Raw genomic sequence first — 25,546 nt, 5'->3', positions numbered from 1 at the left:
GCGTAAGACAAAAAAGCTCTTGAGCCAGACATCAAGCGCAACCTTAGTTCATTTACAGTAGATGAAGTCTTGATTTTAGCAGCATCATCGTTGCTTATTTTAGAACTGTAGATCCAAGTTTTTATTGCACATGACTAGGGGAACTGTGTTCCAAAAACTCGTGATGAAACGCTATTACATTACCATAGCGATCTCGCAGCATCAGGCTAAAACAAATCGTTTGTATCTACATTTGTGAAATTGGTTCATTTAGTCTGTTAGTAGAAAATTAAAATCCTTACGCTGATCAGTTTTCCGGCAACAAGGTCGTTCCCCGTTTAGAAATTACATAACTTGTGTCCCGTGCTTGTGTATTTTAATAAGTTTGAGTACTTTTTTAGGTAGCAAAAATCAGACCTTTAATTATATTTACATTTTTGAATGTTTTAAAATGCTGAATTAACCTGAGAAGGACGACTTTTTCCCCTCGAGTATTTCCGGCATACCACGGCAACATTATTTAATTTGTTGTCCGGCTAATTGAAATAGCTTGCTAATTATAAAGTCAATAGTTTCCAGCACTAGTTGCAACGTTCATCTGATGTAAGTGAAAGTAAGTTCAATCAGATGAACGTTGCAACTAGTGCTAGAAACGATCATTATCCTGATGAACACCCAAATTTTCAGTATTCAAAATAATAGTTGTTGCCAGGTTTATTCGAATAGAATTTTGTTACAACATTACTGCTCAACTATATTTCAATGGTTTATCGAAAGACAATAAAGTTGACTCAGGGCTATTGATCACAGGTTCCTTTGAATGAACACCACCATGCAACAGCATACGTTGCAATCCTTCAGTGTTTTTCTTTCATGCATTTTGATAGTAAGCAAAACCTGCTTATTTATGTTTGCGCGTTTGGCAGGCTCGGTTAGTGAGATTTTAGAGCGAGCAGACAGCCGCAAGAGTTCGGTGCATGAGCTTCCACGTCTCGTGTATCATTCCATATCGAAACCTCATTCGCTGCGAGGATGCTTATTAACATGGTGTATGAAACGTCTGTAGTATCCAGGCTTACGCCTCGTAGTTGAAGATTTAGATTAAGTGGACGAAAGGCAAGTTAGCCAATCTTTATGTTCCCTTCAGGTATGCCTTTAAATGTTTTACGAAAGATGCTGTCACTTGCTCTTGAGGGGTGTTGAACCAGGGCACTCACACATCGCTATGAAGCCGGCGTTATTAAACGTTAGTAACAAAAAAAGTAGATATTCCTTCTCTTACTGTATGATTCATCACATGAACAAGCAGCCGTTGCTAAAAAGTAAGTTACCCTCGTGAAGGTCCACAGTTTTCCATATGCAGGTTAATGCGAGTTGATTAGGTATGAGAAGCTTTGTTGAATGTTGCTGTGAGGTTTTAAGCTGTAAAAGTTATGCAACAAGAAAACGTTTAATTGAGTTAGCTGAGTGGTATTTTTTGCAGCGCAGTCATCACATGAATTTGAGAAATTGCTTGCTGTAACTATGCATTGTCGTTGAAAGACGTTTGATCAATATTAATGAATGCGATAGATCTTTGTTTTGTTTAAATGCTGCAAATCTGTTGAAGTCAGTAAATTATCTTTTCCACTTTTGAATTGTCCATTTGATCTGCACAGTAGAAAGGGGGTTCAACGAATAGCAACGTTAAGAAACGTTTCATTATCACCTGCTTGATTCAGTCATTAATATGCAGATAGCGAACGTTGCAGCAATTATTGCAATTATCTGTGACGTTAAATCAATGCTTTTTAACATTATACCAATGTTGAAACCTTCACAACTGCAGTTTCATTCTGCAAATTGTTTAATTGAAAACTTGTGCAGAAACCGGAAGTGACATAACAGGTCACATGTTTATCACGTTACAATTTCCGGTTGCGCGGTTGATGGATAACTGAGTAAGGTGTTAAAAACAAACACAAATTCCCAAGCTTTTGTGTGAAATTTTTCCTGTCAACTATCAAGACTTCTTTCTATACATGAAAAAATCTAAAAAAAATCTTTCCTTAAAGATCGTTTTTGTCTTGGAAACACTGCCATTTCAAGGTTTCCAAATTTAAAATACGCTGTGTGTTAACAAGTATAGCTTTTCCGACCACACATACTGCATGTGGACTTTGAATTATGAGGTCATACTTACCTCGCACGTACGCATGCGTTGCTTGTGAAACAGTGAAGTCTTCTTGGTTGTCATAGATTTTAAGGCAAAAATACATTTTTAAGTGGTGACGTCATGTCATTCAAACGTGCAACGTGGTACTTTAAAAGTTCCTATGTTTCATGCAAAACAACCAACCAGTGTTTAAGTACCAGAGTTTCCCTTTAGAAATTGCTACCACATATATTTTATAACAGAACTCTCTTAAAACTACATAGTTTTCTGAGGACACAATTGTTTGTTTACTTTATTGAATGCAGAGTGCATTTTGTTATCATCTTGCACAATGCAAAATGAAAATGGGCATGCCTCATACCACGTTCCAGAGGTTACTGTGGTTCTTTTCCCATGAGCAAGGGCATAACTCATCAATTTGTGCTCATGTCATCAAGCACATAATTATCTGAGTGGAAAATATAGAAGTGATTTCTTTTCCGGAAGTGTTGGAGCTGTAAATTCCACCACGAGCGGTATTATCATTTAGAAAAGCATGTTTTTTCCACCCCTAACACACCGCTCTGTACAAACGCATAGTTTAACCTTCCAAGATAATAGAATGTCCAATATGTGATATTCAATGGTTCATGGGTGTTTATTTAATAAAAGCTTTAAAAATGTTTAAATAAAGAATATTATTGATTTTATCCTTAAAAAGATGCATGAACTGTATAAGGTACTATTTGAATGGTAAAATATGTAGCATACATAGCACGTATAGGCATGCGTATATGCACGTGTACACTACAGTAGTTTGACTAGTTCACAGTACACCTGACGCTTTTATAATTACCAAAAGTTTAGAAACGGTATTTGCTATGAAAGTTACGACTCTTTTCTTTAATCTTTGGTTTTATTCTTCAACGCTGTGCCATCAATCTGTCATTGTAGTTAATATAATCAAATTGTTTTCGTTTCATTGCTTGTTTGGTTTTAAAATTTTCAACCTATGATGTCATTATAATTAAACAGAAAAACTAATGGCATAAGAATAAGATGGCAATTTGGCCCACGTAAAAACATGAATTAATTATATTGAGCACCCCACATTTGATGTCATAATAGAACGGAACGAATGTAATAATGCATCTGCCTTTCTAATAGTTTATCAATAGACGCTGATCGTGTCGTTATGCATTATTGATAATAACATCCATTAGACGTTGTGTTAACAACATAAGAAACTGCTACCCAAGCCATGTAGCCTACGTACAGGCATATAATTTTTTTTTTTATTTCTACTCCCGGGGTTCACTCTGTCAACTAGATTTCCTTGGAATGAGATTGGAACTTGGTTCCTATAGTTACGTCACAAAATCATACCGAAAAGACGAGATAAAGTTTTTCAATTTTCGCACCAAGTTTTTGAATGTTTTGTTTTTTTCACCAGCAATTGTAATGCGAAATTTCCACTGAAGTTGTAGACTTGGACTTTATTATTTATGAGTATTACCGCCCAGACAGAAAGTCAATCGTTTTTACATGGATGCAACGACTGCAGATGTCGAATCAATTGATGCAAAAACGACTGGTTTGCTGTCTGGGCTGATGTATGCATCATGTCAGTGATAAGGATTAACTCAATTCAGTTAAACGCTATCCGTCGTTGGCGTTCGGCTGTGTTACTTCACGTATATGACTTTTTGTGACATTTTGTCTAGACGACAGAATCTTGAAAAGGTGATGCTTGGTTGTGAATATTGTTGCCTCAAAAAGTTCTATAAGATATTTTGTCATTTCATTTTTTATCATTACTGTTTGCTGGTTGCAACAAAAAGTACTTAGCTGCAATAAGCGATATTCTGGCACTTTAGTAAGCGGGGGAAAATGGTAAATGACGAAAGGTATGGTTAGTTGTGGTGAAAACTACCAACCAGTAGTAGCTGCAAGCACTCTCGGGATTTCATCAACCTGGGTTCAAATCTCGGCCAGGATATATTAAATAAATTTTTCCACCTAGCAAAAGTAATACATTCTGTATCGAAGCGTTGTGCAGGAAAATAATTGTGCAGAAGAATTTAAAAGTATCTTCATCAGGAATCCTTTACCATCGCGATAACGACATCCATCTCTTCACACCTGTGGACCTCGTCGTTGTTTGTATGTTGTTCTATTTTTAGGAGAAGGACACCACAGATGTAGAATATAGAAGCATTAAAATGAATCAGCTACCTGATCATTTTTGCACTAATTCAACGTATGTAGACGTTGGATCATCAAAAAAAAGAACGATTTGTTGGCTGGGATACTGTTATCCTCAGCGTATGTCGGATAGAGTTTGAACTGTTGTTTCGACCGGACATAGCTCAACTTTTTAGCTTCGTACAAAAACAAACAAACACTTCCCTACAAGGTTGATGACAATATTCAGTGGTTGTTTACCGAAAGTTTACAGTATCTCTCGGTTCCTGAAAACCTAAAAACATACTTGGACCTTTGGCTGCTCCCCACCCTGATTGATTATGAAATAACATGGAGGAGAGCATCTGTCTTCAACCAAGCGTAGAAGGACATTTTATGAAGCAAGGAGCTGGATTGCAAACTGGACAATAAAAAAAATTGATTGAGATTATGAATGAGATTTACATGAAGCCAAATAAATTTAATTGAAAGCAAAGATTAAAGCATAATACCATGTGGAGCACTATCACAGAGTCACAATAAATATATTACAGAGAGTTAAAACTTACGAGATCAAGCTCAGGAACAAGTATTCATGCTCAGGAAAAAAGTGTACCTTTTAGTGTGGTACTGCATTTGGCAGTGGTAATGAAGCAACGCAAGAAAAGCAAATTCGGCACCAAATATGAGATCTCACTGTCGGTTGCATGCCAGTTGTAGTTATGTTTATAATACAAATTGGATGCGTCAAAAGATCATGGACGTCGCTTTATTAGCATCTTGCCATTATATGCATGCTATTATAGCGACGCATTACTTGCATGCTATTGTAGCAACGCATTACATGCGTGCAATTGCTGCGACGCGTTATATGCATGCTATTGTAGCGACGCATTATATGCATGCTATTATAGCGACGCATTACTTGCATGCTATTGTAGCAACGCATTACATGCGTGCAATTGTAGCGACGCATTATATGCATGCTATTGTAGCGACGCATTATATGCATGCTATTATAGCGACGCATTATACTTGCATGCTATTGTAGCAACGCATTACATGCGTGCAATTGTAGCGACTCATTATATGCCTGCTATTACAGCGACGTCCACGAACAGATCCAAACATTGATCACATAAAAGTTTTACAATTTATAAGTTTTGATTGCACCATCACTCGGGCAATTGTAACTGGAGATTATCAGAAGGAAACCCGTAAGAAAATATTGGCATTGAAAGTTATTCCCTGCTAGAGTTTGAACAAATATTTGATGACTAAGATCACGTCTCCAGGTTCCCAGAACAAGGAAAAGTTTCTACGACAATGTATATTGTGAAAACAATTTATAAATTACGCTGAATAGACGTTAATGATATCAAACTTTTGCATTTAGTTTTTCTGGCAAGATTTTGTGTTTCCACTGAAGCGGCCAGATATAGAAACAACAGGAAGGAGTGTTCCATTTTTTTACTTGACAGTGCCAATTAATTTTTTTGCTAGCAGGGAAAGGACGTTTTATACAATTTGAACCCACTTCCTGTAGTGACAGTTTGTTGCTGACATCTTATCATACAAAGATTTTTATTTTTACATCGATTCAACGTTTAGCCATGTTGAATCGATGTAAAAATGGACGTTTTTAATGGCTAGGTAGTGCAGAAACTGGTAGTCAAATGCAAAATCTGTGTTTTGATGAAAACAGGCCAAAATATTTGTGTGCGATACCATGTTTATAGGGTAGCCACTTTAACAAGTCGAAATTCTGCCACTGCGAATGACTACAATGCAACCGCCAACCAATCAGAACATGTTATAAGAGGCTACCGTCCAATTGTGACTCTTCTACCACTCAGCCAGAGAGTTAATGCTTGTTTTGAACTTTATTTGGTAATTACAGAAAAAAAAGAGCAATAGCAGTGGTGGAAATCGAACCCGTGTCAATGAAATGACTACTTTCTAGCCCTAACCCCTAAGCCAACTAGCTGACAAAAATCCATCACTTAATTTGCTTTCTATCATCTTCTTTTTGCCGTTTTTTACGTCACTTAAACCGTAGCTTATGATTGGTTGGCGGTTTCATTTTAATCATTTTCAGTGGCAGAATTTCGGCTTGTTAAAGTGGCTCTGTTTATAGCGGTCAGCAACGTAACTTTAGATTTTCAAACGAGCAAACGTACAGTAGCTGAGGGGCACATTAGTAATATTTTTTCTGAAACTGTCTTGTTTTGACGCACTTATAAGCCATGACAGGGATGATTGTGATTATGTCTTCTAAGCTGCTTCAAAAATACTGTAATTTTGGATTGTGCGCTGATCGCCGCAGATAATTGCTCAATAGCTACGAATAATTAACTGATTTGTAACTGTAAAAACATTATCTCCACCATCCACGTAAAACATAAACTCAGATTTGTTCTTCAAAAAGATTGCCAATTTAAACATTTTTTAGTCTAACGATTTCTTACTCAGTTGCAACATTTTGTAGGTTTTTCGAAGTCGATAGTTTCCATAAAACTTTATGTGATATTTGTATTAGTTTCTTAATTGGCCTATGGATTTTTTTAAGGGCTAATATCAAGCATCAACCCAAACTGCAAAATCCGTCATTTTGACATTGATTCAATGTCTGCAGACGTTGAATCAATGTTAAAATGACGGTTTTTACAATCTGGGAAACGCATGTATATTCAGCAACCCTAAAAGCGGTTACTTAAATAGTTTGCTTATGCTTACAATTGTATATTTACTCAAAAAAATTTGATAACTCATTGCCTTCGTTTTACGCTGTTTCAACATCTGCAAACGTTGAATCGTTGCAAGACATTTTGTTTATCCCCCGAAAATGACGGATCCATCTCCATAGGTGACTACTATGAGGCGCAAAAGAGCCGTATACTGTATTGTCAAGTGCATTAGAACTAAATTAAAAGTTGAAGGGTTTGTTTAAACAAAGGTCCTTTTTAAAAACGTAGGTCAACAAATTTTGCTTGTGAAATTGAGGTCAGTTTACCTTTAATTCTAACTTTGGTAAATGAATCGATTTGCTACATTGTCTTAGAGCATACAGAACTCTTTCTTGCTGGAAGCAAAATGAACGATAAGATTCAGTTGCCTCACAAAGTATTTTGTTAATTCTGTAATGATTACTTACTTTCGTATCTGCTAAGGCCTTATATAGTAAGACATGTTATTTCAAGCTTAAAGGTAAGAGGTAATTATCGCTAAGAAACCCAAAAGAAGATATCTTTTTGCTTTAGTCGTGACAAAGGAAGCCGGTAGAGATAAGTCGGTGTAGTGTTGAGTGAAGTTGTAAGTGCTCATGCTTAAAATAAAGAAGGGCCTTTTTCAACTATTTTGATATACTTACCTCATTTAAACTTTTGAACATTTAAAAATTTAAACTCAAACAATTGTATCATACATCTAATTCTTTGATGGCTTGATTTAATTCCATCTTGTATCATATGAGAAAGCAGAAAAGCTATAAATTAATATTCCTCATGGTGTAAGGTTTGGTTACAGTATGACTTCATGTTAGAAGCGTTTTCAGGTTCCAGACCTTAGTTTAATCCTCAATATTAAGAGGGAGGGATTACCAGAATGGGCCACCATGCCAGGTGGACCTACAGCCAGTCAGTGAAATTTGATCTTTTACATGAATCGACGACTTCAGAGGTTTAATCAATGCACAAAAGCAGACCTTTCTGGATGGGTGACGAAGAAACCACTCAGAAATGGTCAATACTGAAATATCCAGGATGAAATAGAGCATCTAGCATGATGGAAGTCACCTGTTTTCATTGCTATAACGTCAAATTACGTTTAAATAATGAAGGCAACAAAAAAGTTAAGTAATCTTTGCATTGAAAATCCCCTACAAAATTGCAATATTAATGCACCTAACTAGAACAAGATCATGATGATCAACTAGTTGCTTATACGAATGGAAAGAGCATTAGTTCAGTTCGTCACCACCTTAATTAATTTGCTGATGTCAGTTCTTCAATGATAACGACATTGTCACAATTCCGGGCGTTTTACCTTAATATAACGTTTTAAAACGTTAAGCTACCATCAATATAAAGCTCAACAAAACCAACAAGACTTTGGATTAAAATCACTCGTGAGTGGTCATGAAACCGGTTAGATGAACACTTTTGCGACCTAAAGCTTTTAGCGGCATTGCGAGATGGCAAGCGGTAACAATATTACGAAATGCAAGAAAACGACCATAAAACAAGAAAAAAACTTTTTGCTAAATGCTTTTTAGTGAAGACAGAATTCAAACGAAAATACAAGAATGGAATAGCCACATTTTTACATGGAGGTTTTACATTGATCCAACGTTTACAGATGTTGCATCAGTGTAAAATGACGGCTTTTGTTATTTGGGAAAATTGAGTTGTGTTGGTTGAAAGCTACAAGTTCTGGAATTTAATTCCAGTTTCCGGTTAAAAGGCAAGACGTAAACTTTTGCAAAACTTTGGCAAAAAGCCCCAGACTGGTTCCATCGAGGATATCATTTTTATTTCACACAAAGAGATACATTTCCTCTATTAAACGTCACAGTATATTTCCTATTAAGGAGGCGATCTTTTCTAGCATGTATGACCCAATGACCCATGCCATGTTTGAACCCAGACAGTTGATTTTGAAAATGTTAAAAATAGCAAAGTCTGTTAGTTAAAGAAGAGTAATGAAGTGAAACAAAAGAAAGACCATGTTTATTTTATGAGGGAATATTATCTGGGAGTTTAGAGTTAAGAGAAATAGACTTTTTAAGAATTATTGTTTTACGATTACAGTATTAGAGTTTTTAATCGCTTGAACGGTTCAATGAAATATTGACTTTGTAATGGAGGGATACATGATTTTGAAATTTGTCATCACAGAAAGTAATGTATGTTTTTCATAAAACGGCTTTACAAGAACTTATCCTTTACATAGTTAGAAAAGTTTTCTTCTTCGTATGAAGTTGAGAGACTTTTTTGCTTGACCAATATGATAATCAAGACTTTTACCATCCTTGGGACAGTGGTGGTGCAAATTTTAAGCAGCCGATGTTTATCATTTAGTTTATGTTAGCGGTGAGGTAAATTTTACAGTTTGTCTTATGAGCAACACAGGTCATGGGATACGCCAGCAGAAGACTTGAGCTTGATAAAAAAACCAATTATAAGTAGTAGTGTAGCTGAGAAATTAATAGCCTTGTGTTTGTTGTTACATTGAAGATTATGTTTAATAACATATCCGACATTGGATTGCTTAGAGCGCTTAGCTATTTTTATTCAAATCTCCACCTTAGGCAGAATTCCCTAACTATGATCTAGCTTTTACGTACAACGTAGCATAAACTTCTTGCGTAAAACCAAAATTGAAAAGGACTGTTCCTTATCTGTTAATGACCGTGCTATATTGAATATATCTTTTATTTTTGAACCACATATCTGCATTTATGTAACTTAGGTTTACAGTATCTAAGTCAAAAGGGTCCTATTGCACTTCTATGCCATCAATTAGTGACATAGGCTACTGCAACATGCATTGCAATGAAAATTTAACATACTTTTCCTGATGTATTCTACTGTTGCGTGTGTTTTCTTTGACTATAGACTGCAGTTCGACTGCCATTACCAGAGTCTCATTTATAATACCAGTGGTAATGTTGTCAGACATTGTCATATTGTGGTAAACAGATACAAAAAGTACCTTTTTATTAAAATGTGTAATGAATTTGGACACCTATGGCCTCAAAGGTACCGCCGTGGTGTTGGCTCACATTGATTCGTACCATAAACATTGATTACAAATCAAGTTTGCACACTAGTACGTGTGAATCGGGCCATTTGGCAGTTTGTATATGCCGTAAGCGTTTCAATCCAATTTATGACCAGTAATTAAGCGAAGCAGATCTGCGAATTTAAACATAAGTGGCAGATATTTATCAAAAAAAGTACTTTCGTTTGTGTAAACTTTTTCGAATGGTAACCTGAAATATTGTGATCTTCACTTGACGTTTAAAGAACGTATCATAACGTCATTGCTTAGTTGATCTCTCCTTTCTTGCCAGTAGTTTTGAGCAAATCGTTGGGTTAAAATTAATAAATTTAATTTGGGCGTGTCACAGTGACAATTTCTTGACCGGCAAACAATTGCCTTTTTAACATTGATTCAACGTTTGCAAACAGTTAATGAAGGACTGAGTTGCTTGGTAGGTTTGAACAAAAATATCACCGAGCTGTGTTTCTCTTGCGTTTTCTCAATGTCAGTAGATAGAGCACTTATGTCGAAAAAGATTTTGTCAATTGAAAGAAGGACAATTTACTCTTGTGTGAGGTGGCATCGCGAAAGAGATTTATACCACGACAAGTGGATTGAAAGTAGTGCGTTGTGTAAACAGGTCTTGATTATCTAGTTCTCAAAGTTGACAACTTTTTTTTATGATCGATGACAGTGAGGTTGTGTGGATATAGAGTAAGTTATTAATGTTTGTCCTAACAAATATTTGCGAAAGAAAACTTTTTTAAGAAGATGATTCAACCTCCAGCTGTGAATTACATGTATTAGTAAAGAATTACAACGAAGAGCAACAGAAAAATGCTTTTGCTCCTATCCTGTGTAGACTAACTGTGAATGCTATGTTATGGCTGTGTGCAATTCAGCTCTGAGGATGCATAGGCATCGGGTTAAACTTTAGCACATACAAAATATTGATACGTAACAGTACTGAAGTCATTATAACAAAGTGTTCTATATAACGTTGTATCCATTACTGATATACGTTTCTTTCAGCCGTCATATTTGAAGTTGTTTTTTGAAGTTATTGAAGTTGTCTTTTGTTGCTAATAACTTTTAAATTTCAAATATAAAATTATATTTGTCAATTTTATCTTGTTAGTGGTTCAAAGTTTGCAGACGTTGAATCAATGTAAAAACAGTTTTGCTGTCTGGGGAGGACTTTTAAATGTCTCGTCATCACTGTCACGACCTATCAGATGATAAGATCTACATCAAGATATAATGGAATAATAGCGGTTATATTTTGTTGTCATGTCAACTTTCCAGTCCCTGCTCTGGAGATGTTGGTTTTGTATTTGTTGATGCAACAGATGCTTTTGCAGCTTAGGCTTAGGCGAAGAACATAAATTTGGAATAAGTGTTTATTTAGCCTAGTCTTGTAAGAAGAAAGGACAGGTTAATGATTTGCATTGAAGAACAAGGAGCCAGATGAACTCAGCATTTTTCTTCATTAACCTTTGCAACTAAAAATAAAAGCTTGTGGGACTTTCAAGCAATATATATCTTTTTTTCAAATGCCAGATGTGTTGTATCGCATGTGTACAAACAACACAAAGTTCTTATGGTTTTAAGTTGGGGTTAAAGTCGAAAAGAGCTCCCGATCTGAACGAAAACACATCCAAACTGGCAAAATTACTCGTGTTCGCACTGATTCAACGTCTGCAGGCGTTGAATCAATGCAAAAAAACTGGAAAATTTACTGAGTGTGGGTGAATGCATTCAGACTTCAGACACAAACGACGAACAAGAAAGCTGTTCAACTGTCAGCGTTAACAGTTTAAATTCTTTTTCTAATTTTAATTGGGTTTATTTTTCCATAAACTTTATAACAACTTTAACGACTTCTGAAAACCTTTCTTCTTACTAGCTAACATCACTGCTATAGTTTTATGTGAAATTAATGGTATTTTGATGTCGTATGAACCCAATTAAAAACTTCATAAACAAGTTCCACTTGCCACAATGATCACTCAGGTTTTTGTGATAATCTTGTTTAAAATATTTATATTAATCCAAAATTAATCACATACCACAGACGAGCTATAAACTCATGATCAAGAACACCTATAGAACAGCACGAGACTGGTTCCTATTTTTATCTTTTACTTTTGTATCGAGTGGTATATCTTGTATAATATGCCATTTAAGATAGTTGAAAGGATTTCAATTGAAATTTCAGAGCATATATTGACGAAAGAATATATTGTAAGGTAGTTCAGCTGATGTACAAGTAGTTTGAAAAATGTTTAAAAATGAAACTTGTGACTTAGGTTGCTGTAAAATTGAAATAGTGTGGACTACTTACTGAAATACACAGGTGACTCACAAGCCATTGAAGCTCTTGATAGCATACAGTAGTTGTTGCAAACTGTATCTTTAAAGTATTTGCTAATCCGGCAGGTGATCCTTTATGCATCAATGCATATCATCAATATACAATGATGATGATATCATGGTTCTGTTTTTTGTGTTTTTTTGTAGGTTTCGTCATGGTTTTTGTGATGAAAAATGACAACTGTTGAGAAAATACGAATTTGTTAAAAATTATTAAGTGCTTGCCTGATACGTGACATATCTTTATCACGTCATCGTTACGTCACTGTAGCAAATACTCGTCACTATGACAGCACTTCCTACTGCAGCTGCTTTGAGAACAGAACATTTGTTCTTTACGCCACCGAAGTCACGTGGCGCAGAAAATGCTGCCTTGTCACCTGGTTCTTCCGACTTGCCTCGCCGAAACTTTCCGAAATGTTACGAAGATGCGTGGCCTTTACGCCTCTCACCAATTCGACGTCAAAACGTGACAATTGATCGACCTTCGACCCCTGCTAGAATCAGCACAAACAAACTGTCACTTTTTAACGGCAACAATACATCGAGGAGTTGCAACGTAATCGATGCAAACGACTCGCTCCTCATCGAAACAGACACTTCCGCGAAAGATACGTCAATCAAGATGGAGACGCCTTCATCAAACCAACTATCTCCGAGCATATCGGTTCATTTGCGTCATAATAGAGATTATCGATGCAATACTAGACCAGTTTCCATGGTAGCGCGAGCGAGTGTTCTCGAACATTCGGTGTCTTGGAGCGGAAGTAGTAATTCTAACTTGCTTGGGACGGAGAGTAAGGCTAAAGATCAAAATTCACAAACGGATGGCAGAGATGCAGAAACACCTCCAGTTATTCGCCAACGAAGTTGTGATACTCTCCCATCAAGAGATAGTTCTACTTCCTGTGAATTGATTGATAGGAACGGAAGCTTGAATAACCACAGACCGATTGTGTTGAGAAAAAAGAAAAATTCAGCACATGAAGCTGAAGCGAAAGCCAACAGACGAAAATCGTTGCCAGTTATTGTTGGCTTGAAGCGGAATTCAATGTCAAGTTTTAAAGTATTCAAGAGCGTTTTCAGTCGTTCCTTTAGCAGTGCTGAAAAATCAGAGTTTCAAAAAGACAAATATAAAAACGCAAGCTTTTTGCGTCGCCAGTCGTTGCCAGAACACAAGTGCAAAGTTGAGTCTCAAGTGAAAAATGGCAAGAAAATCCGAAACTCTTCGAGTGGTTCATCAATATTTCTAAACTCATCATCGTCATTTACACCACCGGCCACACGGACAGCTATAACAAAAAGAAATAAAAGATCAAGCAAAAGGTAAGATGGTAATTTGTACCTTAGAAAAAGTGGACGGGGTAAAGCAGGTTTCTGTTGCCTGAACATGAGCAACACAGTTATCGATGTTATCAATGATCAGTAGTTAAGAACACTGAGATAATGTCGTTGTAATATCACTTGATAGGCCAAAAGATAATTATTTATTGCCTTGTTTCAATTTATTGTTGTCCTTTGTTCGGTCGATCAGCTTTTTTGTCACAAATCGTTCAGAAATAATTTGCTTTATTCAAACATCAATCGTCAAAAATATTTATAGTGTGGTGGGTTACCTATAATTGTTTGAACTTTTGTTTGCACCAACAGCGCTAAAAACAAGAGCAGTCACTAACACAGAATAAAATACTGTAAGTTAGATCGTGAAGACCTTTGATAATAACCGACCAACCACATCCCGTATAAATGGGGTATAGAGTCAGGAAACGGGCGACCTGCACCAAAGAAGCGCTGGTTTATCAATTAAAAACGCTGGACTATGGCTAGGGAGATTTGGTGCCTTTATAGATTGGTTTACAAAATTTTGTTGTGGACGCGGCCCGCTCTTTTGTGATAAGGGTAGAAGTCGTCTTTTTGCAGGCTAAAAGCCCTCCAGACAGATCGGGTTACATCTGCAGTAAAAACTGGCCTACGAAAAGCGTTTTCTTTGGACGCCCTCTCCCTGTCACTCTATGGACACCTTTTTGAATTTTGATGTCTGGAATCTCTCAACCGGTTGATTTTGGTAGAAACACTGATCTTCTGTAATGCGGAAGATTGATTTGATTATAAATTCCGGGCACCTTGCAGGAGCTTCACTCGCTCAGCATACAAAGCTGTGCACACACTAATCAGAGGGCAGTATCTGCTGGGCGTGGCAAAATTTAAGTAATTTTCATATTGAGAGATTTCGTGGCTAATAATTTATCTTTCATTTTGTTTAACCAAAGATATTGAGCATAATTTGGAAAATAAAATGTCGATCGCTGTTGCTTCGGTATATTTCTCCTTACAGCGTTGCATAAGTTGAGTGGTCGGAGTTCCAGCATAGCTTGCTCACGTAGGATTAAGATAAATTGATCCACCAAAAGAAAATCTTTTTTGAAATTAATTAACTGAATATTTTTACAATTTTTCCTGTAAGTTGTGTTTCTTGCTTTGAAATAATTTGTAAAGTTGGGTTGTCAAAACGTTTTTTTCATGAGTTCAGTTACAGCATTTTAAGCTCTTGTACAGTTCACTCATATCTGAAGTATGTTTCAGGCAATTTATTACGTCGTAGCTGAATAGTCTATGACTCTGTTTGTTGATTGTGTTAAAATTTTGAAGAAAAAAATAGTTGTTATGAATCTGTGATATATTCTTTTATGCAAGACGTGATGTCACAACGTACCTTTCCAGCTGTTGCTGCAACTCACTAGAAATTTAAGAGAATTCTGAACTCATTTGGAAACATTTAACTGGACATAATACAACCCCTAGAAACATAATTTGCACTATGGATGTGGAGCTATATTATTATATATAATTTATACTGGAAGGGGTAAAGCAAAGCGTTTTTATGAGCTTCCGTATTTTTGGCTTTGTCAGCACATAGAGAAGTGTTCATCGCTTTAATGTCAGTCAAAGATTCCAGCTATGGCAAAAGAGATGTAAAAATATACTGTTATAATATTTTCCTTGTTGACTATGTGTGTTGAGTGACAGATAGCAAAATACGTCATGGGTGTAACGTTGTGATAACGTCAATTAAAAACCTATTTTAAAGAACTCGGGTGACTCTGGAAGAGGTTAGGCTAATTTTGTAGTTTGCGATGAATCGCGATTGTGACTCAACAATCACCTGATTATTGTGTTTCCTTTTTTATGACGCATGTAGCGCTTTCCACGTTTTCCGGAATTGCGAAACAGTTTTTGTTTCTGTGATTGTCACGTAATGTAGTTGTTTCTGTTGCAATCACAATTCTTTTTTTGTAATTGTAACACACACAGGCTGTGGTTTCATTTGATCTAACATGCAAGTTTTTACAACGTTTTTTGGTTAAAAAATCATACCCACATTTCATAGCGGCGTAATAAGTGAAAATTAGGAACATTATATAACCGGAAGCGCAGCTCCGCTTTTCCAGCAAGTTTAAAAGGGTCAATTGCTAAACTGCCAATTTTTTACATCTCGCTACAAGCTTTCGTGCAATATTTTGTAAATCAGAAAATAATGTAGCTATTCTTGTATGGAGGATGCCAAAAGTGGATGTAGTTTCGGACCCCCTTATCTAAAATCTCAATTGAAAATGTAAGATTAGAATTAAGGTTTTGTTAGCGCTTGTGTGCTACCTCAGGCAATTGAAATGAATTTTTGAAGAAGTCAAATCAATTGCTGGCTAGGAGATAGAAATGCAAGTTCATTGAAGAGGATTGATTGATTGAATCTTTATCCTCGGACTGGGAAAGCTTCTTGCAGAGCTTAATCCTGGCAGTTTCGCATACTTGTAGAGGCTTTGAATCACTGACGCAGGCCCGCGATCACTAGGCAGAGGATGAAACCACTGAACCAACCGTGCCAACGAGAAAATGTTGCATTCACACGGTTACAAACTTTTACCAAAATATGTAAATGAGACCGAAATCTCGTGGTAAAAAAAAATTTCGCGACCGGGCCGCGAAATTTTTTTTCACTTTCGACGCCCGTTGAATTATCATTGCAGAATTTCATTGGCAAATAGTTATTTCGCAATCTGAATCAACCAATCTCTCAAAACACTTTCGGAAAATCTTACTTTTAGAGTGACTAGAATCAATGAGACAGAAATCTCGTGGGAAAAAAATTTCGTCGTAAAAATTTACGGTAGCGCTAAATCAATCGCAAAATGTGCTGTTCCTCAGCGCTTTACAAAGCAGACAGTGTCAGTGCAATTTCGTGAACAAAAGTCACATTTCCGCCGTTGTGTTCACCGCACTCACGGTTGCTGCTGTTTGTGGTTGTAGTCATGGGGGTAGTTGATAGCCTACCCTCCCGAGATTGATATGTGTTGCGGTAAACGGTTTTTGTATTGTTATTGTTTATTGCGCATTTCCATCGTGACCTTTTAACTCTGCAAACGTGATATCAAGTTCTTCCTTAGGAAGGAACTTCTAGATGACGACTTGTTGTTTTGACATCTCAGTCACAAGAGCATGCTCTTGTTTTTTTTTTTTACTTTTTTGGTTTCTGTAAACCTTTTATTTTTTCTTTTATTACACCACAATAACAACACAGATAACAAACACAAAAGATATACAGATATTGTACCCATCAGCACATCAGCAAGATGCATGCGAGTTCGAGTTCACTATCTATCTATGTCATGTGGTTCCATTTCAATTGGTGTTTTTTCAAATTCTCAGACTTTACGGCGATTAGGCTACTCGCTCTGATTGCTGAGTTTCTTTCATAGTTTGAATGAACTGGGAAATTGTCGGGCTAGCTTCGGCATATTTGCATCGATAAACAACATATCGTGCGCATAAAAGTAAACAATTTAGCAAATTAGAATTCGCAGTTCCAAATGGAATCAACTGGTCATTTGCTCTCAGTTTTGCTGATATCCATAAAAAAACATCTTCCCAATAATTTTTTATACCATGACATTTGCAAAACAAATGAAAGGCATTCGAGTAGCAATTTTGCAAAATGTGCAGAGGTTGCTCTCCTTCAGACCAAACGCAAACAACGCGTCATTGGTCACAATTACTCTGAGGTTCAACTTTATTTGGAATGCTCGTAGTTTGCTCTCTAGCGTGCTGTAGTGTACAGAATTATTAATGTTTCCCCACCGCGTCAGGTTCCAACTCATTCCTGCAATGTGCTGCCATCTGTTTTGTTGCTTTACCTCTATGGATGCAGCGCCATCTATCAAACAGCAATTTATATTTTAATTTTCCGCTACGTGACGCTATGTACACAAATACAAAACAATAAACAACTGGAAAAGATATCAAGACGCTAAAAGCTATGTTAAAAGAGTGTAATTTTATGCTTTGAACGCAAAACTCTGCTTTATTAAGATTTTCTCATTCAAACAAAATCAGACTAAAAATTAACAATCAAATGGCCATCATTCAATAATGATCTGTCACATTTTGATTAAAAACTAATTGGCCTCCTTTCCCAAGTTAATAAACATGTTTGTTGTTTTTGATGTGTAAGCTACTCACTTGGGAAATTACTATAGAGCTACATTACCACATTTGTACACCTACGTCGAGTATTTGAGCTTATTGCATAACTTGGGCTATGTATGATGTTCAATTAAAAATTAACAGCTTCTTCAAGTCTGAGCCACCGCTTCCTAAGTTCACTGATTATTGTAATGAAACATGTTGCTTCCGTGTCTTGTGTTTTCTGCAACAAGCTTTGCGGCATTTAGATCAACACATTTTTCTTCAAATCAAGTTTAACGCAGTGACGCAGCTAGAAAAAAAAATTGGGGAGGCAAAAGAAACTGTTAGTATTCAGTTTCGCATAGTTGTAGAGGCTTTTGACGCAGGGCCGGTCACCGAAATTGACAGAGTGAAGTTTCCGATTGTTGAAGTCTTCTTGCCGGGGAATTATTCCATTCATTAGGTGCCGCTGAATGGAGAGCAGTCCTTCACGTGCGTTGCTCAAGCGCACACCCCGAGAGTCAAACTAGCGCCGCTTGATCTTGAAGATTCTTCGTTTCAAAAGTCACGCGCTAACCAACTGAGCTATCTGGGCGGACTTTTACTTTACAAAAACCCCTTTTAGTAGATTCCAACACCACCGGGTGAGATGTGCTGCTGTGCATGCTTTCATGGATTTCAACTTTGCTTTGCAGACAGAAACCATATTTTCGCTTGAAGTGTATAAACGTTTAAAACAGCTGATACTTTCTGCATTTTGAAACTTTTATATGACGTTTAAACGAATTGAATCATGGCTGAAAATACAGTAGAAGCTTCTTAATTTATGCGTTGCATCCCATTCATTATTAACACATTGATTTGCATACAGCAACATTTGAACATTTAAGACTCGAAATTTCCGCATAAGAGCTTTGTTTATTTCCATATCGCCTTGAACGTAAATAAAATTTAAAAGGTAGACTTGCGGCGCGCACCATATGCTCGGTAGGCTAAACAGCTACACTCGCTGAAGCAGCATTGCAGTTCAGGAAACTCCGGGGTTGTTAAATTCTTTCAGCTTTCAAGTGTAAAAGTTGAAGTCAGGCTTTAATAATAAAGGAACTGAGTGCCAGTAGCCGCCTACCTTTTAGCAGTTTGGATACTTTGCAGTCGAAATTTAAGACACAACGGATTAAAATTTGATTCTCGATTTTTTGGCACATTTATTGAAGGAGTTATCGCTTGCTGAATTAGCAATTTCACTATTTTTCGAAAGTATTCCTGAATCCGGTGACATGGAAGCCCAACCTAAATTTCCATACCCAGGGGACATGGCAGCATTTCCATGCATCACAGCGTTACCTTGTGCACTTTTGTAAGTCAGCTGCTATAATTTTTGCTTTATTTTTAGAAGGATTTCTGTTGTTTAAAATCTTCCCAGACAGCAAAATCCGTCATTTTTACATTGATTCAACGTCGACAGACGTTGAATCAATGCAAAATTGACGGACGCTGCTATCTGGGTTAATGGAGGCTGTTTCTTTTTATTTCTCTTGTTGTCTTTATTTCAACATAACTGGTCTTATATTTGTGTTGTCCAAATCATTGAACAGTATGTGATGATGAAAAACTTCCTGCCTGAATATGATGCTCATCGAGTAATTTAGTCGAAGTTCTTTAATGGTTTGCTTTTAGAAATATCTGCAATACATTTGGCTGTATGTCCAATTTTTACTGACGTTGTTATGCAACTTTTCCTGTTGTATGATGAAAAGTTGATTGTATTAAAATCTCAGTTTATCCAGGCTTTACGTTATTCAAAAGCACTGCGTTAATAGTTGGCCTATTTTTCAATTAGTTTTATTTCCTTGAAAATAAGGATTAGTTTCAACTGAAGCATTTTTCTGCTTGTTTTTTTTTAGCATTAATTTAAACTCGATTCACCTCAAGCACCTTAAAATTCTGAAAATGTAATAAAATTAGCATTTGAACTCTGGGCGACAAGAACCGCAGTCTTTTCACCTGTTTTTTGATAAAGGTCATGTGACATACCTTGAGAAAAAACCCAGACAAAATCAGTTCTTTTTTAACGTCTCGAGACATTGAATCAATGTAAAAAAAGACGCATTTTGCTGTAAAAATGACGGATTTTGCTGTCTCAGTCATCTCAGTAAGCAGTGATTTGCTTATCCGTATTTTTGCGTTGCATTTTTTTGGTTTGCCGGCTCACTTTATGTTATGGTGCATTTTTAACTAAAAAAAAATGCATTAAAAAAAACAAGATTTAAATCCCTTCATTCGCGATCAGCAAAAACAAACCGGTTTGACTTGTTTGAAAACACTCCATGAATTTTCGATATAAATTATTCAAAAGTGTCCAGTTATTGAGTAATTGAAATGACAAGACCTGGTGAATAACATCTGAATTCTTTCCCGATTTTTGCACCAAATTTTAATGAGCTTTGTAGACTTTCGTGAAAAACATTGCTAGAATGGCTGCATCAGCCTACACCGTACATAAAATCCCTTTAAAATAATGACATGTATGTGACTTTACCTTGATGATAACAAAATAAAAACAGGTTTCAGTGTTAAAAATAGGGCGAACACAATGTCTTCATGCAACAGATAGACAACTTTGATGAAATGTTTTGCCTATTCGCAACGGTGTTGCAAAAATTTACAACCAGTCCTTAGCAAAAAGCAGTTTATAATATTTTAATATTAATTATACTGTGTTGTTTTCAAAGATAGATAACATGTTCGTGGCCACACAACAGACAAAGGTAGTTTTTTTCTTAAGTTAAAACCTTTACTAAAATTTATGCCGGTTTAAAATTTCTAGTTTCGCAAGGGACAGTACATTACGAGACGTGCAACTCCGCTGTTCCGGCAACAGTAGAAGGGTCAATTGCCGATTTGACATTTTTTACGCTTTACTACTAGCTTGCTTTCAACTAAAAACCTTCAATTACAAAACCAACTTCACTTTTCTTACATAACCCATAAAAAGTAAATTAGTTTGTAAATCAGAAAAAAATGTAACCTTTTCAGTGTGGCGGATAAGCTAAAAGCGGATGTAGTTTCGCATGTCTATTATGGACAATCCCTAGTCACTAGGATCTAGTCTAGTGCAAACCGCTACTTCAACAGCGAACTCGCATCATCAGGCTAAAACAAGTCGCTAGTGTCTACATTGTGAACTTAGCTTTGAGTAGTTTGTTGTTGTGTTTGATTCCAGGTTTTTGTAATGTATTGTGCCTACTCTGTTTCTGCAGGTCATAAAAGGGCAACGATAATTTTTCCACCCCCCTGTCGTTTTTAAAAGATTCCAACCAGCAAATGAGCTACACTTTTTTAGCCAATTGACTTGCAGGTGTCAGCGATAGCGGAAATAGTTTTCCAAATTAATATTTTTTTCTTTCACTGAACTTCTTTCACAATTGGGAGGCTGCCAGAGGTGAAAGTAACCAATTACTTTTAAATGACTTTTGCCTCATGTGACACATCACAATGTCCAATGTGACTCAATCAAAATTCAGGTTTCCGTCCTCAGTGAAACGCGAAAATGAGAAACTCTCTTATCAAGGACAGAAACAATGACTATTTCCTATCCGACATAATGAGTGCGTTTTAAATCATCACTGGAAGAATTATCCGATGTCAAAGTGGCTAATGTCTTGATCACATTATCGTACAGGCAGTTTGTTGCAAAAAAGGTGAACTGATTGTGAAAGGTTTCACTTCACTCTTTCAAACCTTTTTTGAAATTTGAGAATATGTCTTCTGTTGATTCAACTGTGAATGAGCAGTTGTGTTTTTATATGGAAGAGGTAGAAGAAAAGGCATTGAAGATCAGGAAACGTCTAAAAGTTATGACTAATATTTTGCAGCGTAACCGTGATATTAAGAACTGTAGCTTTTAATACAGATACCACAAAGAAGTTAGTTGAGTCTGGTTAGGGCTTGGTTGCCACCGTCTCTCTGTTGGGTATAAGACAATTCGTATATTTACACAAATATGTTTAGTTCAATGTCCTGTGTGCAAAACTGCAAAGGTTTTTGAGCGTGCAACAACAATAACAAGTTACTAAGATGTCAACAAAAGCAAATCTGTTTTGCTGTCTTGTTGACATGGAGTTTTCATTAACAGAAGCTTGAGAGAAAAAGTAAACGCATTAACACACTGCCGAAAAAGAGCTTTGTGAAAATTGTCAGGATTAGCTATCTTGTAGTGAGTCGTATGATTTGGCTTGCACCTTGCTTGCTGAAAAACTCGATGATGCATGGAGACATGTTGCTTCGTAAATGTTTAGATTTGTATCTTTGAATTGTCTTGCGCGGTTTGATTTTTCGAAAGATGTCCGCTTGTTATGTTTGCGTCTTGTGAGAAGGACTCACTTTGAGAGCTTTGCTGGAACTGTGACGTCACAATCGATATTCATTTAATCTCACTAAGATTAAACATCTGGTGACTTGAAATCGACGTAATTGCGTGAAACGCCGCCATAAGGGCTGCGTATCAAGATGGCGGTGTTTACTACCAACAACAGGGCCGTCAAATCAAAAAGGAAACAGTGCCGCAGAGGTCACATTTCGTCAATATTCCCTGGTGACAAGAAGAAGGGCGTTGCTAGTCTGATCTGTTGTGGTTTCAAAATTTATTCAACAGACTTTGAAGTCGGGTTAACATAAAAACAGTTTATTTAAAATTTGTACCAATTGAAATATTTTATCAAGAAACAGCTTTGCATCAGAAATCTCATTTTAGACTAGACTTACGTGGTAGTTGTTTGAAAGATGGGGAGAGGTTTTGAGAACAGTATATAACTTTCACGTTATGTAACAATAAACTAACATCATCTGTCGATTAAAAGGAATTTCAAAAGATTGCCTAAGTTACTATAATTGTTAACCTATTGTTAATACATTGATTCAGCAACCAATGCTGTTGATTCGATGCAAATGCAGTTGATTTGATTAACTGCACGATAATTTAACACTAAAGTAAGGGCCAATAGCGGATATCCTCCCAGAGCGAAATCACAGGGCAAGCCATACGCAGTCGGCAAGCACTAGCACAGAGCAGGCTAGGCTGCTGCCACTGAATCAGAGACCGCATATATTGCGTGATGCGAGTTTAATTTTTTGAGGTTTTCTGAATATAAGTGGTACCCTAACACTGTACGAATCTTTCGAACGGTTTGCGAATAAAAAAAAAGTATGAGAATCACGGGCCTAGACAGTGTGATACGTTTTGTAGTGACTTACCAACGCCAAATATTAAGTTGGCAGAAATTGGTAACTAGTTAACTTGGAAGGTTTCAGGATAGAGTTACCGGCATGCTTTTGCATCTATGTAAAGTCATTACCATTGAGAAAATCATAATTTTTAACATTGTTGATGACTTATATGCATCATTTGACGTATGCTGATGTTCTAACACTAACCAATGCAAAAACAAATGATTGCTAGCTGGATTGTTTTTCACACCACAAACTTGTTTCTGTAGCAGAAACGAAGTTAATGACATTTAGTGGTTCGTCTGCAGACGTTGAATCAATTTAAAAAAAAACGATTGATTTGCTGTCTGGGCTTGCACTGTGATAATATGTTGATTTTTAGAAAACGTTATTTGGAGGAAACAAGGAGAAAATTGAAACGGTGGTACTGGTACTGATTGGGGATAATAAACTTGCAAAATTTATGAATCGAATTTTGAACAATGATCAAAAAATTCTCTCAGTTTCGTTTTCAAGCAAAATCTAAATCCTTGCATGACAGTGACTACATGGATGTCATGATGCCTGACCATAAAGAGTGCAAGGGGTCCCATAAAAGAGCATTGATTTCAGAAAAAAGATTTTAGAAAAAGCTACATGTAATTCATGTCATGTTACGATCTGGTTCTTGCCGATGTATATGGGAGAGACTAGCATGTTATTTTTTGCTTATCATCAAGTTTTTGATAATTAATGGATGATAGTTTACTAAGAAAGTTATTCTATTGTATGATATATGTGGGAATCATCACCACGGGCGTTCTAGGCCGCCGTGTAAATTAAGTTTCAGCAGATGTCAGATCAATGCGAGACAAACTAGAATAGACGAACAATTAAAACAGAGACGCCCTTTGTGTCCCTTGATGAAAATTAAATAAATTTCTTTTCTATATGTGTCGGTGTTATTGCTCCCCTTACTTATGGGAATTGTAGTACAGATGGTGCGTTTATTTATAAGGCCTGGCAACATAACATAAGTAAAAAGAATTATTACTAAGTAAACAAGTGCTAGCAAGGTTGCTAAGTTTGAAGGTTGTTGGGGATTGTTGTTGATGATTAATTGTTGGTCTTCTGCATTCATAAACACATCATCAGTTCAGTCGGCTGTGCTTGGTAAAAGGGCGATGGCAGAAGTGCAAATTGAGGAGGCTTATTTCAGCGGTGATCGTAACTGAAATCGTACCCTAGGCTTAGTTGATGGGGATGTGAACGTTTTTGCTTTCGTTGGCATTTTCATGTGGACTTGGTTTCATGATTCAACCTGTTTGCAATTCACTCTTTTTTGTTGTAGCTGCTGTTTGCTTTTATTTATCCGCCAGGTGGCGTAATACATCCTTTTGTATTTTTTGCTGCATGGCGTGAAGAAACTGACTTGAAACACTGCGTTGGATGTTAAAATTTAAAGGCAAATATTTATTCAAACAATATCAGCTCCATTTCTCCCATAATCAATCAATAGACATTTATCAATTCCTTTAGTTTCGGTACCGTAGTGAAACATATTGCTACAGACTATCTTTTACTTAATTATTTAAACGCAAAATCGTAAAATTTTACATCAACAACTGTTCATGCTTTCATCAATTAAAAAATTGGTAAGATTTTTACAACTGTTGTTTCTGTCAATACGCAGATTGTTAAGGATGTTTAAAGAGCGAGCTAGTACACGTGTTCGGAATGTCATCTCCGTAACTCTATTCCTGAATACCAACAGCACTGTTTATTTTTAGCACTTTATCGATTGTGTCACCTGTTGAGGGCAGCATATGTTTTAATTGTGACGTATACTTGATAATTATGATGTCACAATTACAAGCAGGCAGACGCTGTGCAGTAAATGGAGTTTGTTTTACTCAAAAATCAAGAAGGATGCAGCAAATGTTGTAACAAAAATTTACAAACAATTTTGGGAGCTGGTGTACAAGTCTCCGCCCTGGTAAAAATACCATGACGTCATCAACAGGAATCGACCAAACATATAAGATGAAAGTACTTTACTGTTCAGTGTTCACACACTTTCAACCATGTGTCTTGGTCGATTGCAATCTGACGTATATTTACTTGATAGTATTTATGACGAGAGCGGAGACTTGTACACCAAATCCCAAATTTGTTTGTAAATTTTTATACAGTAAAAAGTCCCGTTCAAACCGAAGTGAAACTTTATATTGCAACTGAAGTGCTGTCTGTCTCTGGACCAATTACAAATTGTAATTCAAAAACAATGGTTGGGTTTTTAATTTGAAAATAATCTGCTCAGCAAAAGTAATACTTCCAACTGCTGACACTTTGTTAAACCAAGTCGGCCTAGTTTTTGTAACGTAAAAATTAACTTTTGTGAGTCTGTTTTTTTGCACTATCAGCAAGTACTTCCAGAGACAGAAACTA

The 25,546-nt window shown here is 36.5% G+C and overlaps 1 protein-coding gene across 4 annotated transcripts in view; it reads left to right on the top strand.

Annotated features, from left to right (window-relative positions):
• Positions 1-25,546, top strand: part of LOC145767580 (rap1 GTPase-activating protein 1-like) — a 96,704-nt gene that overhangs the window by 28,647 nt on the left and 42,511 nt on the right. The window contains exon 1 of one of the 4 annotated variants that reach the window (XM_082579435.1): positions 13,621-13,759. The exons of the other annotated variants lie outside the window; for them this stretch is intronic. The gene's annotated coding sequence lies outside the window, so the exon portion shown is untranslated. Of the gene's footprint in view, positions 1-13,620; positions 13,760-25,546 lie in introns of those variants that run through there. 4 annotated transcript variants of the gene reach the window in all.

The sequence above is a fragment of the Aplidium turbinatum genome, chromosome 3 (genome assembly GCF_918807975.1).
Source record: "Aplidium turbinatum chromosome 3, kaAplTurb1.1, whole genome shotgun sequence".
In the NCBI taxonomy this organism is placed as follows: domain Eukaryota; kingdom Metazoa; phylum Chordata; class Ascidiacea; order Aplousobranchia; family Polyclinidae; genus Aplidium; species Aplidium turbinatum.
Note: the sequence above shows the minus strand (reverse complement) of the source record. Positions and strands in the feature narration are given on the sequence as shown.